General features: G+C 41.7%; 1 protein-coding gene across 1 annotated transcript in view; it reads left to right on the forward strand.

The window, feature by feature from the left end:
* The first annotated feature begins 534 nt into the window (after positions 1-534).
* Positions 535-17,093, forward strand: part of LOC129695700 (talin-1-like) — a 232,274-nt gene continuing 215,715 nt past the window's right edge. The window contains 1 exon segment of the mRNA XM_055632894.1: positions 535-730. The gene's annotated coding sequence lies outside the window, so the exon portion shown is untranslated.

Genomic DNA, 17,093 nt, shown 5'->3' on the forward strand with positions numbered 1-17,093 from the left:
ACTCAGCCGGTCAGATAGCATCTCTGAAGAACATGGGCAGGGGATTTGTTGGGTTGGGACCCTTATTCAGATCAACTGTGGTTCCCAAATTCCTGGCTTATTATTACTCTCACTCAGGAGATATTATATTTAATGAAATTGACACACACACACATACATATATATGTGGACTATTTCACACTTTCGGTATTTTTTTGCAGGCAAATCGCACATTATAGATATTCATCTATAAAAAATCGAGATATTTCTATTCGATTTAAATTATTGAAATATCTACTTCACTGTCGTTTAATTGAGTATTTAATTGAAATCGATTAACCTCTATAGTCTAGCAATCTGAAAGGTGAATACTGTACTTCAATAAAATTACACTTGGAGCCTTAAAGCACGGAATCTTTTCTGAGAGCAGGCGACTGGTGACTTTTGTCGGGAAGGCGGATAATGAAGAGGAGCGATATTGGAAGTTATTTCCCAAGACAGCAAGAAATGATGATGCCATGATCCAGCCGGCAGCGCCTTGCTACAGACCCGCCTAGTGGTTGGTGTACGTTGGTTGGGAGCTTGGACCGGACGCGGCGGCGAGGGCGGAGCCTGCAGAGTGTGTGAGCGCTGAGCTGCAAAGCTTTTCCAACCCGTGGGCAGCAACATGCGCCGCGAGTGAGGGCAGGAGCGGCTGGAAGTGCGAAAACTAGCGGATACACATCTACCAACCTTGGGAGAGAGGAAGAGGGTGAGTTTGTCTGTCAGTCAGTCACTGCAAGAGAGTCCTGGCAAGGTTAATGTAAGAGCGGCGAGGAGGCTTTTTTTGTTTGAGGAGGGGGTGAGTGAGGGAGTGAGAGACGCTGCAAGCGCTTGGGTGCGGGATGCGCTGAGACTCGGCGGCTGCAGGGCGCTGCAAGTGGCTGCTCGCCAATGTTTAGGCTGGGCAAGTCGGGCCGAACGGCCCCTCCGCCCGTTACTTTGCAGAAATCCTTCTCTGCTCCTCAACTTCTCAAATCGTCACACCCGGAAAACGCCTCGACTTGGTCCGATTGGTTCCTGCCAACCAAGGGAAAGAAGTGCAGGGGGAAATGAAGAGAGACTTTCCGTTCTAAGTTTCCCCCCTTCTAGACGGTATTTGTTTTATAGACATACAAAGAAACGTGGCAAATTATATCGCTTCGGCTCCTGGGGCCGAGGGTGGTTTCTCCCTTTATCAGATATGATGACGTGCATCTCTTCCTGTTCTTTGTAGCCTGCGGGGTGAGTTTCTTGAAATACAGTTTTGCTAAACGGGTGAAGTTGAAGGGCGTGTTAAAGTTCTTGCGGTTGCTAAAAAACGGCGTATTGTCCCAGGGAATCTGTTGATTTATCTTGCAGGGCGCTGAAGCTACTATGTTTTGTTTAATGGGAGAAATGTACGTGATTGCAACTCATTTGTTTCGCGTTTTGTAATTACCTTTGGGGCCATTAATCCCTAGACGTTTTAACCTTTTCGTTTCTATAACATGTCCCCGGAAAGCGGCGCATTTTAACAAGGTGGTAGTCTAATATCATTTCTGATGGGGAAAGCTTAGCTGTTGTAAACTTGGTGTGGATAGATATGGACCTAGGATATTTATCATCTCTCATGTGAGGCAAAATTGCAGCTTAGGACTGTTATACAGCCACGAGAAGTGTTTATTTTTAGACAATGATAGTGTTCACTATCATACAGTTCTAGTTATTGATCTGTAGAATAAGGGGCTGCAAGTGTGGGATTGGATTTCTATTATCATGACATGCCAGCCTGTGATCTTGGAGGATACAGTGGATCATTTTACTGCCATTTTACCATTGAATTTGTGTTTGAATCCAACTGGGATGTAGGACTTTGCAGATGTGTTTTGCCATACAACTATGGTGGGGGGGGGGGGGGGGGGGTGAAATCTTCAATTGGAAGGTGCTGAATCTTTGGTATTTTCTATCCCTGAGGGCTATGGAGACTGTCATTGAGGTATTTGTAAACGGATTGATAGATTTCTAGATATGGGAATTGTGCTGGTTGAGGAAGTAGATTAGCGTTGCTCATGATCAATGATGGAGCAGGCTTGTATGTTGACGGGCTTCTCCTATCCTGATCGGCAGTTCTGGTTTAACTACAGCAGATGCTGGTTTAACCCGAAGATGGACACAAAAAGCTATAGTAACTCAGCAGGACAGGCAGCATCTCTGGAGAGAAGGAATGGGTGACTTTTGGGCCGAGACCCTTCTTCAGACACCATGTTGTGTTATTGATTTATTTAATTCAAATCTCTCTCTGTCTGAATTTCTTTTGAAGGAATGCAACATGTTCATACTGGTTGCTGAATATTGCACAACTGGTAGGAAAGTCAATTACAATGCAGTTGCAATTTGACTTTGAATGCTTAAGTTTAAAATTAAACTTGCCATTCGTACCTACCCAATGTGCAAGTGACAGAGTAGGTTGCAGAAAAGTCCTGTTGGGTCCTGATAATGAAAGGTGGCATTGATAAGCTGGAAGAAGTTTGTACAAGTATTACCAATTACTATGACATGTACCAAGGTACAGTGAAAAGTTTTCTTTTGCGTGCTATCCAAACCGCTCGGGTACCATACATAGATGCAACAATTTCAACTCGTACAATAGCTAGATCAAAGGGGAAGAGACTGTGTAGAATATAGTTTTCAGCATCATAGGGCATTGGATCGCATCAGTTCTTAGACAATGTCCAATGGCTTCTGGATAGATGTGATTCGAACAGTACCCTTGTTTATTGAAGGACTGTTTCAAAACCTGATAATGGAGGTGAAGTAGCTGTTCCTGAGTTGGGTTGTGCATGCTTTCAAACTTCTGCACCTCCTGCCAGATGGGAGCAGGGAGAATGAGGAATGACAAGGGTGACAAGTCTTTGATTATGCTGGCTGCTTTTCCAAGGCATCATGAAGTGTAGATGGTGTCAATAGTGGGGACTCTGGTCTGTGTGATGGACTCGGCTACATCTACAGCTCTGCAATTTCTTGCGGTGTTGGGCAGAGCTGTTATCAATCGGTGATGCAATCCAACAGTTGGCTTTCCACATTGCATCTGTAGAAGTTTGTAAGTCTGGAGACCTGCCAATTTATTTATAGTCCCCTCAGGAAATAAAGTCATTGGTGTGCATTCTTAGCTGTCGCATCAATGTGGGTTGTGCATGGCAGATCATTGGTAATATTAACTTCTAGGAACATGAAGTTTTCAACCATTTTCACATCTGCACCATTGATGCTAATTAGAGCATGTGCATCATACTTCCTGACGTCAATTAAGTGCATGGATTAAAGTGATTTTAGAAAGGGCATGGGAAACTTGGGTTGCAGGTAAACAATATTAAAACAAAACTGGATGTTAAATGAAAAGTAAGATTGTATAAAACATTTTTTTTGCCAAATTATCATTTTGTAATTAATGAATGGCCACTGGAGTGAAGATTGCTGCAAGCTTTGAACAAGTAATGTGTCATGCAAAGGTGGGGTTAACCCATGGAAGATCAAAATGAGCAAGGAATATTTGATTCTATAATTATCTGTGAAGCATTGTCATCCTTTGGAACTTGATTCTCTGGCAGGGACATGAGAGATTTTAGTAAAGTTTCTATGAAGTTAGCCAAGCATTTCTTTCTCTGCGCAAATAGTTTGCATCATTAACTATAGTGCTTTGGTGACTCTACCAGAATAGTATCTATTGTTTGTCCTCTTGGGTTATGTTGGTGGTTAATGTGGAGCTTGAGGTGGGGCCACGTTTAATATTCCGATCTGTTTCTGTTCACTGGGCTCAAGGTTGTTGAGATCAGCAGATTGTGATAGTTTAAAAATTCAGAATCCATTAATAAGACCACTGCAGTAAGGAATTATTCTCCAAGCCATTGTAATTGAAACAGGATGAGCGAAGGCATACATACAACTTCATAAGTTACTAGAGCTTTCACATTGTATTGAGTGTTACCGCAAGGCTGGTTGCAAGTTTAATCCCTTACTTGGTCTTGCCCAGCCAGTCTTTCTTTGGTTTAGGAGAAGTGATCAGTGGTAGTTGAATATTAACGTTGTATTAAATGAAGTTATTTTGTATTTGTATAGAATCTCCAAGATAATGCTGCAGAAACCTTCCCATGTTGGTGTTGAAATTTCTCTTAACTGCAAGCAATTCCTATCATAACGCAATCTGTTTTAATTGAAGGCTTCTTTTGTCAACTGCGTTACATCGTGGAAAGAATAAAATAAAAACTGAAATTTAGTCATAACTAGACAAAGTGGGACCCATTAGGTCCCAGCATCACACGGGAGGGCTGGTCACCAACGCAATATTCCACATCTCCACTAATTCCAATATTGATCGCCAGTGGGGGGGGGGGCTGTCTGTTGCGCTAGTATGGGTGTTGTGGGCCGAAGGTACTGGTTTCCAGAGGGCTAGCATAGATATTGTGGGCCGAATGGATTATTGGGCTGGCATCCAACTGTTGCAATGATTTTAAAAGCCAAGCCAAGGCAAACAATTGGGCTGCAGCCATCTGACAACCAAAATTCATTTTTTGAACACAAACTTGTTAAAAGGCGAGGCAAACAATTGGGCTACAGCCACTCGACAACCAAAATTCATTTTGTGAACACAAACCTTTTAAAAAGGCGAGGCAAACAATTGGGCTGCAGCCACCTGACAACCAAAATTCATTTTGTGAACACAAAGTTTTTTAAAAAGGCGAGGCAAACAATTGGGCTGCAGCCACTTTAGAGCTGCATCGAGGGGACTCACCGTGGAATGGACGTGCGTTCATTGTTATTCGCAGCTCAGAGAGCCATGACCCTCTCGCTTCCTGGGTCTGGCAGAGACTGAGTGAGACACTACACTTCCGGGTTTTATAGTCCCTACCACTGCCGCCAGCGGGGGCAGCAGAGAGAATGGGGAGTTAAAAAATAAAATTAATATCTCTCTGATTTTTCATCGATGGGAAAAATTCCTCTGGTCCCGGAAGGCGGAGGGGGGCTCTGAGCAAGGTGGCCAAAAATAATGGCCGTTGGTGGTGGCGTTCTGTCGGAAATCGCAGCACAGTGGGCCAAAAGCGGTCAAGATCAGACTTTTAGTATTATAGATTTAGAAGTGAGTAGCTTTAGAGAGTAAATGGATTTGTTAATAGAAACATAGAAAATAGGTGCAGGAGTAGGCCATTCGGCACTTCGAGCCTGCACCGCCATTCAATATGATCATGGCTGATCATCCAACTCAGTATCCCATCCCTGCCTTCTCTCCATACCCCCTGATCCCTTTAGCCACAAGGGCCACATCTAACTCCCTCTTAAATATAGCCAATGAACTGGCCTCAACTACCTTCTGTGGCAGAGAATTCCACAGATTCACCACTCTCTGTGTAAAAAATGATTTTCTCATCTTGGTCCTAAAATACTTCCCCCTTATCCTTAAACTGTGACCCCTAGTTCTGGACTTCCCCAACATCGGGAATAAGCTTCCTGCATCTAGCCTGTCCAACCCCTTAAGAATTTTGTAAGTTTCTATAAGATCCCAGTAATAGCAACTTGTGCTTAAAATATTTAAATTGTTTTGAAGAACGAATTGATTTGATAAAATGAGACATTCCGTTTTCAGAAACGTTTTGATAGCCTTAATGGAAATGTTTAGTTTTATTCATTAAAATGAATTGGACAGAACTTGCAACATGGGCAGGACATTCAACCCATCAAATTTGAAATCAGTTCTCTGTAATTGAATAGTTTTAATCCATATTTAGCCAAGCTATTTTGGTCATCAAAATAGTGAATCTGATCTTGAATTTTGACATAGCTGTGCATGGCAAGCTCGAACAGAATCTTTATGCTTGTATTTAATCTTGTAGATGGCTTCTTGATTTTGGCCCCGTCATCAAATGGAACCAGTTTGCCTCTCTCTGCACTGTCCCACAGTGCCCTCCATAATGTTTGGGACAAAGACCCATCATTTTTATTTGCCTCTGTACTCCACAATTTGAGATTTGTAATAGAAAAAAATCACATGTGGTTAAAGTGCACATTGTCAGATATTAATAAAGGGTATTTTTTATACATTTTGGTTTCACCATGTAGAAATTACAGCAGTGTTTATACGTAGTCCCCCCATTTCAGGGCACCATAATGTTTGGGACACTGCAATGTCATGTAAATGAAAGTAGTCATGTTTAGTATTTTGTTGCATATCCTTTGCATGCAATGACTGCTTGAAGTCTGCAATTCATGGACATCACCAGTTGCTGGGTGTCTTCTCTGGTGATGCTCTGCCAGGCCTGTATTGCAGCCATCTTTAACATGCTTGTTTTGGGGGCTAGTCCCGTTCAGTTTTCTCTTCAGTATATAAAAGACATGCTCAATTAGGTTCAGATCGGGTGATTGACTTGGCCACTAAAGAATTGACCATTTTTTAGCTTTGAAAAACTCCTTTGTTGCTTTAGAAGTATGTTTGGGATCATTGCTTTGATGTAGAATGAACCGTCGACCAATGGGTTTTGAGACATTTGTATGAACTTGAGCAGATAGGATGTGTCTATGCACTTCAGAATTCATTGTGCTAATACCATCAGCAGTTGTGTCATCAATGAAGATAAGTGAGCCAGTACCTTCAGCAGCCATACATGCCCAGGCCATGACACCCGCACCACCGTGTTTCACAGATGCGGTGGTATGATTTGGATCTTGCGCAGTTCCTTCTCTCCTCCATACATTGCTCTTGCCATCACTCTGATATAAGTTAATCTTCGTCTCATCTGTCCACAAGATGTTTTTCCAGAACTGTGGTTGCTCTTCTTAGTACTTCTTGGCAAACTGTAACCTGGCCATCCTATTTTTGCAGCTAACCAGTGGTTTGCATCTTGCAGTGTACCCTCTATTTCTGTTAATTCCGTCTTCTCATTGACAAATCTACGTCTGACTCCTGAAGAGTGTTTCTGATCTGTCGGACAGGTGTTTGGGGATTTTTCATTATTATAGAGGGAATTCTTCTGTCATCAGCTGTGGAGGTCTTCCTTGGCCTGCCAGTCCCTTTACGAATAGTAAGTTGACCAGTGCTCTCTTTCTTCTTAATGATCCTCCAAACAGTTGATTTTGGTAAGCCTAAATGTTGGCTGATGTCTCAAACAGTTTTATTCTTGTTTCTCAGTCTCATAATGGCTCTTTTGACTTTCATTGGCACAACTTTGGCCCTCATGTTGATAAACAGCAATAAAAGTTTCCAAAGGTGATGGAAAGACTGGAGGAAATACTAGGTGCTGAGAGCTCTCTTATACCTGCATTAAGGAGGTAATTAAACACACCTGAGCAATTACAAACACCTGTGAGGCCATGTGTCTCAAATATTATGGAGCACTGAAATGGGGGACTTTGTATAAACACAGTTGTAATTTCTACATGGTGAAACCAAAATGAATAAAAATGGTCTTTATTAAAATTTGATAATGTGCACTTTAACCACATGTGATTTTTTTTTTTTCTGTTCCAAATCTAAAATTATGGAGTACAGAGGCAAATAAATAAATGATGGGTCTTTGTCCCAAACATTATGGAGCGTACTGTGTCAATGCATAATTGTAAATTCTTTATTGTAGTATTGAATTAATGAAAAAAACAAGTATTATTTTTCCCATATATTGCACACCCACCAAGAAGGCACAATAACCCTTGTTTTGAGCCCAATACTACTGTATAAAATATTGTCGTGAATGTCTTAAGATTTTATACTAGACTGTTATAATTACTACTGAGCTCCTGCGGTAGCAAACTGGATGTTGTTCAATTTTTGCTTCTGCCTGAGTACTTCACAGCTGTAAAGGAAGGTAACAAGAACACAAGCCCTATAGACTCATTTTGTCTTCACAAGTAGCAGCTTGTTATTTCAGACATACAGTGTACGTCTGCTAAAGATGATCAGGACTTTGCTGAAGTTTGCATTAAGTTGGTGCATGGGTTGAGCCAAGATAGCACATGTAACTCACTTTATTTAGAGCTTCATTGTTGATGTAGAGTTTGACTGGGGCTGGGACTCTGTCTGTTGCTTTGTTCTTGATTGCCAGGCTAAACTTGGTGCATGCATCACAAGATTAGTTTATCATAAACTGCAATTCATCAGATATATTAATGATTTGGTTGAGGGAATTGAAGGCAACATCTCCAAGTTTGCGGATGACACTAAGCTGGGGGGCAGTGTTAGCTGTGAGGAGGATGCTAGGAGACTGCAAGGTGACTTGGATAGGCTGGATGAGTGGGCAAATGTTTGGCAGATGCAGTATAATGTGGATAAATGTGAGGTTATCCATTTTGGTGGCAAAAACAGGAAAGCAGACTATTATCTAAATGGTGGCCGACTAGGAAAAGGGGAGATGCAGCGAGACCTGGGTGTCATGGTACACCAGTCATTGAAAGTAGGCATGCAGGTGCAGCAGGCAGTGAAGAAAGCGAATGGTATGTTAGCTTTCATAGCAAAAGGATTTGAGTATAGGGCAGGCAGGGAGTACAGGGTTTTGGTGAGACCACACCTGGAGTATTGCGTACAGTTTTGGTCTCCAAATCTGAGGAAGGACATTATTGCCATAGAGGGAGTGCAGAGAAGGTTCACCAGACTGATTCCTGGGATGTCAGGACTGTCTTATGAAGAACGACTGGATAGACTTGGTTTATACTCTCTAGAATTTAGGAGATTGAGAGGGGATCTTATAGAAACTTACAAAATTCTTAAGGGGTTGGTCAGGCTAGATGCAGGAAGATTGCTCCCGATGTTGGGGAAGTCCAGGACAAGGGGTCACAGCTTAAGGATAAGGGGGAAATCCTTTAAAACCGAGATGAGAAGAACCTTTTTCACACAGAGAGTGGTGAATCTCTGGAACTCTCTGCCACAGAGGGTAGTCGAGGCCAGTTCATTGGCTATATTTAAGAGGGAGTTAGATGTGGCCCTTGTGGCTAAGGGGATCAGAGGGTATGGAGAGAAGGCAAGTACGGGATACTGAGTTGGATGATCAGCCATGATCATATTGAATGGCGGTGCAGGCTCGAAGGGCCGAATGGCCTACTCCTGCACCTAATTTCTATGTTTCTATGTTTTCTATGTAGTCATGAATACCGAAGCACCTGCAAAGTGCGGATTCTGATTAGCGAACAGGGTGACAGTATTTTGCTCTGAAGTTGTCTGATTGTGAACAAATAGCCATTTGTCCTCAATTAAGTCAATATGTTAGATTGGGTTAGGGTTAGGGCTTCGGCTTCAAAGCATTCTTGAGAAGAATGTAATAGCTGGCAGGCTCTGTCATGCTGTCTGGCTTCAAACCAGTTTCAATGCTGACACTGTTTCATTCACGTTCTCATTGTTGACCTCTTTCTACTAGAAAGAGCATCTTTTGTGGTCAACTAATTTTCAAAGCACCTATTAGATGCTTTAACTCACTATGCTGAAGATTTTTGACAGGTCAGTAGATGTAAGGAAGAGAGGGGCCCAATTTATAAGGTTATTTGTGACAAATGTAATGCAAAGACGTCTCTTAAGTGTCCAGATCTGAATCCTCATGGATCCTGGTGTGATTATTTTGCAAGGACTCCTTGAACACTTGTATTTTTTTTGCAGATTCTGATAAGCGTAACTTCATAAATTCAGTTTGGTTTATTCTCATGTGTACCATGCCCTAGAAAGCTTCCTCTTTCAATGCAGATTTGAATCTTTTTGCAGCGATATTGCCAGTGCCTTCCAATGTATTTTCTTAGGCTGTAGCCCCTAAAGTTGTAAAACTTTTTGAACTTGAGCTGTAGCTCTAGATTTGGTTGTTAAATGAAAATACATTTTATTTTCTTATGGTTGGAAGAAGCAGATGTTTGGACATGCAAACCAACAATTAATTGTTCCAAAGGTATCCGTGACAGTGGTCACTGTCTTGTTCTTAAAGTTTTCTAGGAGGTGTCAGAATCGGACTCTTCGGGGTAGTTATTTTCTCTCAAATACAAATGGACTCCTACACTGTGTGGCTTTATAGTTGGCATGGATGTCTTTGCATAATGGATCTTTTTAAGTGTGATTGTAGCATGAAAGGTGCATGGCCAATGCAGCAATTGTTGTCATTCATTCATTCATTCAACTGTTTGCATATTTCTAGGGCATGGATAGGAAAGGTTTACAGAGTTATGGGCTATACATGGGACTCGTGTAGATGGGGATATCTTTGTTGGCCTGGGCAAGTTGGGCCAAAGGGCCTGTTTCTGTGCTGCATGACTCTGACTTCGAGGCAATAGGGATAAGGTCAAGATGATATTAGTGCCTACCTGAGGTGCTTCCATATGGCCTTCCTGAGGCTACAACCAGCAAAATTAGTACTAAAAATAAATGGTTTCAGTTTATAAGACACTCAGGCTATTTTGTTGAGCCTGCCTGTGCACTATTGGCTAATGATGTCTTCCAATACATCCAGTTCTTGCCATACATGCATGAAAACCAATGTGTAGGAAGGAAGTGCAGATACTGGTTTAAACCGTAGATAGACACAAAATGCTGGAATAACTCAGCGGTCTAAAGAAGGGACGCAGTCAAAGCAAAGACTATACGTGATTACAATCAAGTGTATGGAGATTACAATCAAGGAGAAGTTCGGTGAATAAATAAATGTAGAAGAATAAAGTATAGTTTGAGCAACGCCCTGCTACAGCATGTGATAGAAATGATATTATGACATTTCAAACAGAAGAACGTGTAGAGCTTTAGAATGAATGCATGGACGTTCCAAACTTAGACTGTTCCAGTAAAGAGCTGACGTGTGCACAATGGATTAATGAACAACTTTTTGTCCATTAAGAATCTCTTTCTTTCAAATCTCGTGCCTGTTGCTGAGGTGTGTTGGCTGGCTGTTTAACCCTGGGAGTTGCCAAAGTAAAACTGAAATCCATCCAGCATTGTGTTTTTTGTAGAATTGCTGATTGGTAATGTTATTCCAAATAAGCACTGGAATATTAAAGCACTAGTGTTATTTCTCCCCTGTTGATCATACAAAACTTTTATATGCCAGAGAAAATATGTTTTAATTGGAAAAGGCATACTTTAGCTTCTTAATGCATATCTCGAATCTTCTGAAAACATTGTAAATTACATAAAGTGGTAAAATCTAAGGAATAATATATTGAGGAGTTCTGACAATCGTGAATATTATTTGCTAAGGCAAGCATGAGATTAGGAAGCCCAAGAAGAATAACGTGCATTATTTCTAAGGAGCCATTTCAATGTATTAGTTGAAGTCAGAACTCTTGACAATCAGTGGCGGAAGAGCAGTTTCTTGTACTACTAAGCTATTGTCTATTTTGGCCTAGTGTCCCTTTGATTGCATCTTGGGTACAGGGAAGGCTTTATCTTTCAATGCAGATTTGAGTTTACTTGTTTACAGAGAAAGAGAATACTGTTTCTCCAGGCAACTGCAACTGGTCTCGGAAATATACATTGTTACTTTGGCTAGGTAATGAACTTGCCCCTTGATTAGAGTGTCATGAGACATTCCTTAGCTTGTCATAATTTAAAAGAGCAGTGCCAACAGTGAGGAACATAATTGCAATATTTTGAGGGTGTTATTGGGCAGTGGGGCTTATGCTGATGCATATGGTGTTACTCTCCGCAGAGTGCACAGCAAGTTGGAGTTACCTACAAGAAGCCAGTTTCACAATAATAGATTACATCTTGTTGAAGATTCCACAAACATCAGTAACAATGTGATTAAGACCTCTGTGGTGCCGTTTGATTCTCTTTAGAATCCTGTATTTAGAATCGTTGACATTTGCAGAGTTTAAAAGGTCTTGTAAACAGGGCTAGAGGGAAGTTGTGATTGTACATGACCAATTTTTTCCAACTCAAGTCCCCTGAATCAGTGCCTGCTCATCCCATCTTTAGTTTAGAGACACACAGCGCAGAAACAGGCCCACCGGGTCTGCGCCGACCAGTGATCCCATCATTAACACTATCCTAGACCCACTAGGGACAATGCATTTACTAAGCCAGGCCCAAACCGGGTTTAAGAAGGAACCGACCAGATGCTGGAGAATCGAAGGTACATAAAAACAGCTGGAGAAATCAGCTGCACAGCATCTATGGAGCGAAGGAAATAGGCAACGTTTCGGGCCGAAACCCTTCTTCTGAACCCGCTGAGTTTCTCCAGCTTTTTTGTGAACCTACAAACCTGCACGTCTTTGGAGTGTGGGAGGAAACCGAAGATCTCGGAGAAAACCCACGCAGGTCACGGGGAGAACGTACGAACTCCGTACAGACAGCACCCGTAGTAGGGATTGAACCCGGGTCTCTGGCACTGCATTCGCTGTAAGGCCGCACTTCTACCGCTGTGCCACCATGATCGCCCCATCTGCTGAAATCTGCATCCAATCTTTGCTATCTTTAGACTTTTTAAATGTCCTCAAGGCGGCACTAAGCTGACCATGGTTTTCTGGATGTCTGGTGTTATTTCAACTTTTACATGAGCTTGAGCTCATCCATAACTCTGTCTCTTGCGCCATTCATTAGTTCGCTAGCCTATGTTCATGCATGCTGGCTATTAATTCAGTGATACATTGTATTATCCTTTTGGAGTACTCCATGGCCCAGTCCCCATTCCTTACCATCTCTACTGTCTGACCAACAGTATGATTCTGTGTTATCTGCACTCTTCAAAATCTGTGGGCTATAGCTCAGTTGGTAGCAACCTTGGCCCTGAATTGGAGGTGCTGTGGTTTTGAATTCTACTTCTGATACTTGAGAATACAATTTTAGCCAGTCACTGCTGAGGCATTGAGGGAATGTTGCACCACTCTTGGATGATTCATAAAATGGGAACATGAGATTTATTCCCTGTGTCCTTGTCAATATTTAGCCTGATGCATGTGGATGATGAGTTGCCTTTTTCCTGTGTCAATATTTAGATGATGCATAAAACGAGAGTACAGGATTTATTGCTGGTGTGCTAGTCAATATTTAGCACCCTCGCAAAAGTAATAAAAAATAATTAACTGGGTATTATTGTATTGCAATCTGATATTGCCTGCTTTATACAACTGGCATTTCTTTGGCTGTAAAACTCTCAGAGACTGCACTACAGGAAGAAATGACAAAACCTTGATTGGTACGGGTGTCAGAGGTTATGGGGAGAAGGCAGGAGAATGGGGTTAGGAGGGAGAGATCAGCCATGATTGAATGGTGGACTTGATGGGCCGAATGGCCTAATTCTACCCCTATCACTTATGATCTTATAAAACCTTGTATTGAATTGCTCTGCCTTTAGCTACAAAAATGCTAAAATTCTGTGCATCCTCATGCCCTCTTCTCGTTTTAAAAATGCATCAACATTTTTAACCAAGATTTGGTCTTCTTGCGTATGGCTTGCACAGCCTAAAGTTGTAGGACAACATGTTCACATTGACCTTATTTGATTGTGAATGCCAGGTTGATTGCATTTGTCGAAACGGGGCGGACCACGTGAAGGTTGCAATCTTCCCACTCCAGATTTGGGCTATGTGCCTGTGTGTCATCTTAACACGGTGTCAACTCTTTGACTCTATTTAAATATTGCTTGACAATGCTTCTGAGAAATGTCATGGAAGGCTTTCTTGCTTAAAGGTTGTGATATAAGTAAGTGTTGAAATGTGAAAAACAGATGTTCAGATGCTGGATTAATATGGATAAACAGTAACAAATGAGTTGCAAAAATGGTAACTCAAATGTCACTGTACGGTAAATGATACATGTGACAATAAACTGACCTTAACCTTGAAATACAATTACTTTTTCTCATTTCAGATGCCTGTTGTGTAAATGGTTTTTTTTAAAATAAATTTGACGTTGAAGTATATTTAGTTTTGATAATGTTGGGATTATGCTCTGTAGTCTGGTTTCGATCTTCCAATTCATGTGATTAAGGTTTTTCCCAAATTCCAAATGGGCAAATGGGCGGCCCAAAGGAAATGTATTGGCACCTCTGTTCTTTAACATTTATGAATTACCAACCCATCCATCCAAATATGTGCAGTTCTGTTAAAGTAGCAAGCTGGCATTTGCAGCACAAGCTGGATATCTGGCCCAGATAGAATGCACACTATTAACACCATGTAGCCCAGGGTCACTTGGAGGCTGGTTGTTCTGTGCTCTGTTAAAACTTGTCCCCACCTCCATTAAAATAAAAATGCAGGTCAACCTCTTTCACTTTGCACAATCAAGGTCTGTGTACAACCTATTTTAACTTTCATTAAACCCTGGGCTGCATGCCCTTTCAAAAAGCCACAATGAAATGCCCACAACCAAGTCCTCTGGTCTGAAGTCTCAAGGGGGGTCCAGTCTGAAGAAGGGTACTGACCCAAAATGTCTCCAATCCTTTATCTACTGAGATGCTGCCTGACCCTTTGAGTTACTCCACTACTTTGTGTCTCTCTTCAGTATTTTCCAGCATCTGCAGTTCCTTTCTAGGCATTAGAATGACCGAGCAGCACCTCTAAGTTTGCAGGTTTAGTTCAGAGATTTAGTGCAGAAAAAGGCCCTTTGGCCCAGCGAGTCCATGCAGGCCAGCAATCCCCATGCACTAGCAATGCACTTTACAATTTACAGTCTAATTAACCTACACACCTGTCTTTCGAGTGTGGGAGGAAACCCAGGCGGTCATGGGGAGAACATACAAACTCCGTATAGACAGTACCCATAGTCAGGATTGAATCCGGGTTTCTGGCGCTGTAAGGCAGAAACTCTGCCGCTCTACCTCTGTGGCACCCGTAACATGAACATTGGCGGAATTGTGGATAGCAAGGAAGGTTGTCAAAGGATACAGCAGAATATAGATCAGTTGGAGATTTTGGTGAAGAAATAGAAGATGGATTTTAATTTGGGCAAAACATTTGGAGTATTATCTGCAGTTCTGGTTGCAACACTACAGGAAGGATGTGAAAGCTTTGGAGCAATTATAACCATATAACAATTACAGCGCGGAAACAGGCCACCTCGGCCCTACAAGTCTGTGCCGAACAACTTTTTTCCCTTAGTCCCACCTGCCTGCACTCGTACCATAACCCTCCATTCCCATCTCATCCATATGCCTATCCAATTTATTTTTAAATGATACCAACGAACCTGCCTCCACCACTTCCACTGGAAGCTCATTCCACACCGCTACCACTCTCTGAGTAAAGAAGTTCCCCCTCATGTTACCCCTAAACCTCTGTCCCTTAATTCTGAAGTCATGTCCTCTTGTTTGAATCTTCCCTATTCTCAAAGGGAAAAGCTGGTCCACATCAACTCTGTCTAGCCCTCTCATCATTTTAAAGACCTCTATCAAGTCCCCCCCTTAACCTTCTGCACTCCAGAGAATAAAGACCTAACTTATTCAACCTTTCTCTGTAACTTAGCTGTTGAAGCCCAGGCAACATTCTAGTAAATCTCCTCTGTACTCTCTCTATTTTGTTGACATCCTTCCTATAATTGGGCGACCAAAATTGTACATCATACTCCAGATTTGGTCTCACCAATGCCTTGTACAATTTTAACATTACATCCCAGCTTCTATACTCAATGCTCTGATTTATAAAGGCTAGCATACCAAAAGCTTTCTTTACCACCCTATCTATATGAGATTCCACCTTCAAGGAATTATGCACGGTTATTCCCAGATCCCTCTGTTCAACTGTATTCCTCAAATCCCTACCATTTACCATGTACGTCCTATTTTGATTTGTCCTGCCAAGGTGTAGCACCTCACATTTATCAGCATTGAACTCCATCTGCCATCTTTCAGCCCATTCTTCCAAACGGCCTAAATCACTCTGTAGACTTTGGAAATCCTCTTCATTATCCACAACACCCCCTATCTTGGTATCATCTGCATACTTAGTAATCCAATTTACCACACCTTCATCCAGATCATTGATGTACATGACAAACAACAAAGGACCCAACACCGATCCCTGAGGCACCCCATTAGTCACCTGCCTCCAACCCAACAAACAACCATCCACCATTACCCTCTGGCTTCTCCCATTCAGCCACTGTTGAATCCATCTTGCTACTCCTGCATTTATACCCAACAGTTGAACCTTCTTAACCAACCTTCCACGAGGAACCTTGTCAAAGGCCTTACTAAAGCCCATATAGACAACATCCACTGCTTTACCCTCGTCAATTTCCCTAGTAACCTCTTCAAAAAATTCAAGAAGATTAGTCAAACATGACCTTCCAGGCACAAATCCATGCTGACTGTTCCTAATCAGACCCTGTTTATCTAGATGCTTATATATATTATCTCTAAGTATCTAGATAAACAGGGTCTGACTGTTCCTAATCAGACCCTGTTTATCTAGATGCTTATATATATTATCTCTAAGTATCTTTTCCATTAATTTGCCCACCACTGAAGTCAAACTAACAGGTCTATAATTGCTAGGTTTACTCTTAGAACCCTTTTTAAACAATGGAACAACATGCGCAGTACGCCAATCCTCGGGGACTATTCCCGTTTCTAATGACATTTGAAATATTTCTGTCATAGCCCCGGCTATTTCTACACTAACTTCCCTCAATGTCCTAGGGAATATCCTGTCAGGACCTGGAGACTTATCCACTTTTATATTTTTTCAAAAGTGTCAGTACTTCTTTCACTTTGAAACTCATAGCATCCATAGCTACTCTACTAGTTTCCATTACCTCACATAATTCAATATCCTTCTCCTTGGTGAATACCGAAGAAAAAAAATTGTTCAATATCTCCCCCATCTCTTTTGGCTCTGCATATAGCTGTCCACTCTGTCTCTCCAATGGACCAATTTTATCCCTTGTTATCCTTCTGCTATTAATATAGCTGTAGAAACCCTTTGGATTTACTTTCACCTTACTTGCCAAAGCAACCTCATGTCTTCTTTTAGCTTTTCTAATTCCTTTCTTAAGATACTTTTTACATTCCTTATACTCCTCAAGCACCTCATTTACTTAATGCTGCCTATAATTATTGTAGATCTCCCTCTTTTTCCGAACAAGATGTCCAATTTCCCTTGAATTGCAGAAATAATTTACCAGGTTGTCGCCTGGGTGTACTAGCTATAAAGAGAGATTGGACAACCTA

The sequence above is a fragment of the Leucoraja erinacea genome, chromosome 1, assembly GCF_028641065.1.
Source record: "Leucoraja erinacea ecotype New England chromosome 1, Leri_hhj_1, whole genome shotgun sequence".
NCBI lineage: Eukaryota > Metazoa > Chordata > Chondrichthyes > Rajiformes > Rajidae > Leucoraja > Leucoraja erinaceus.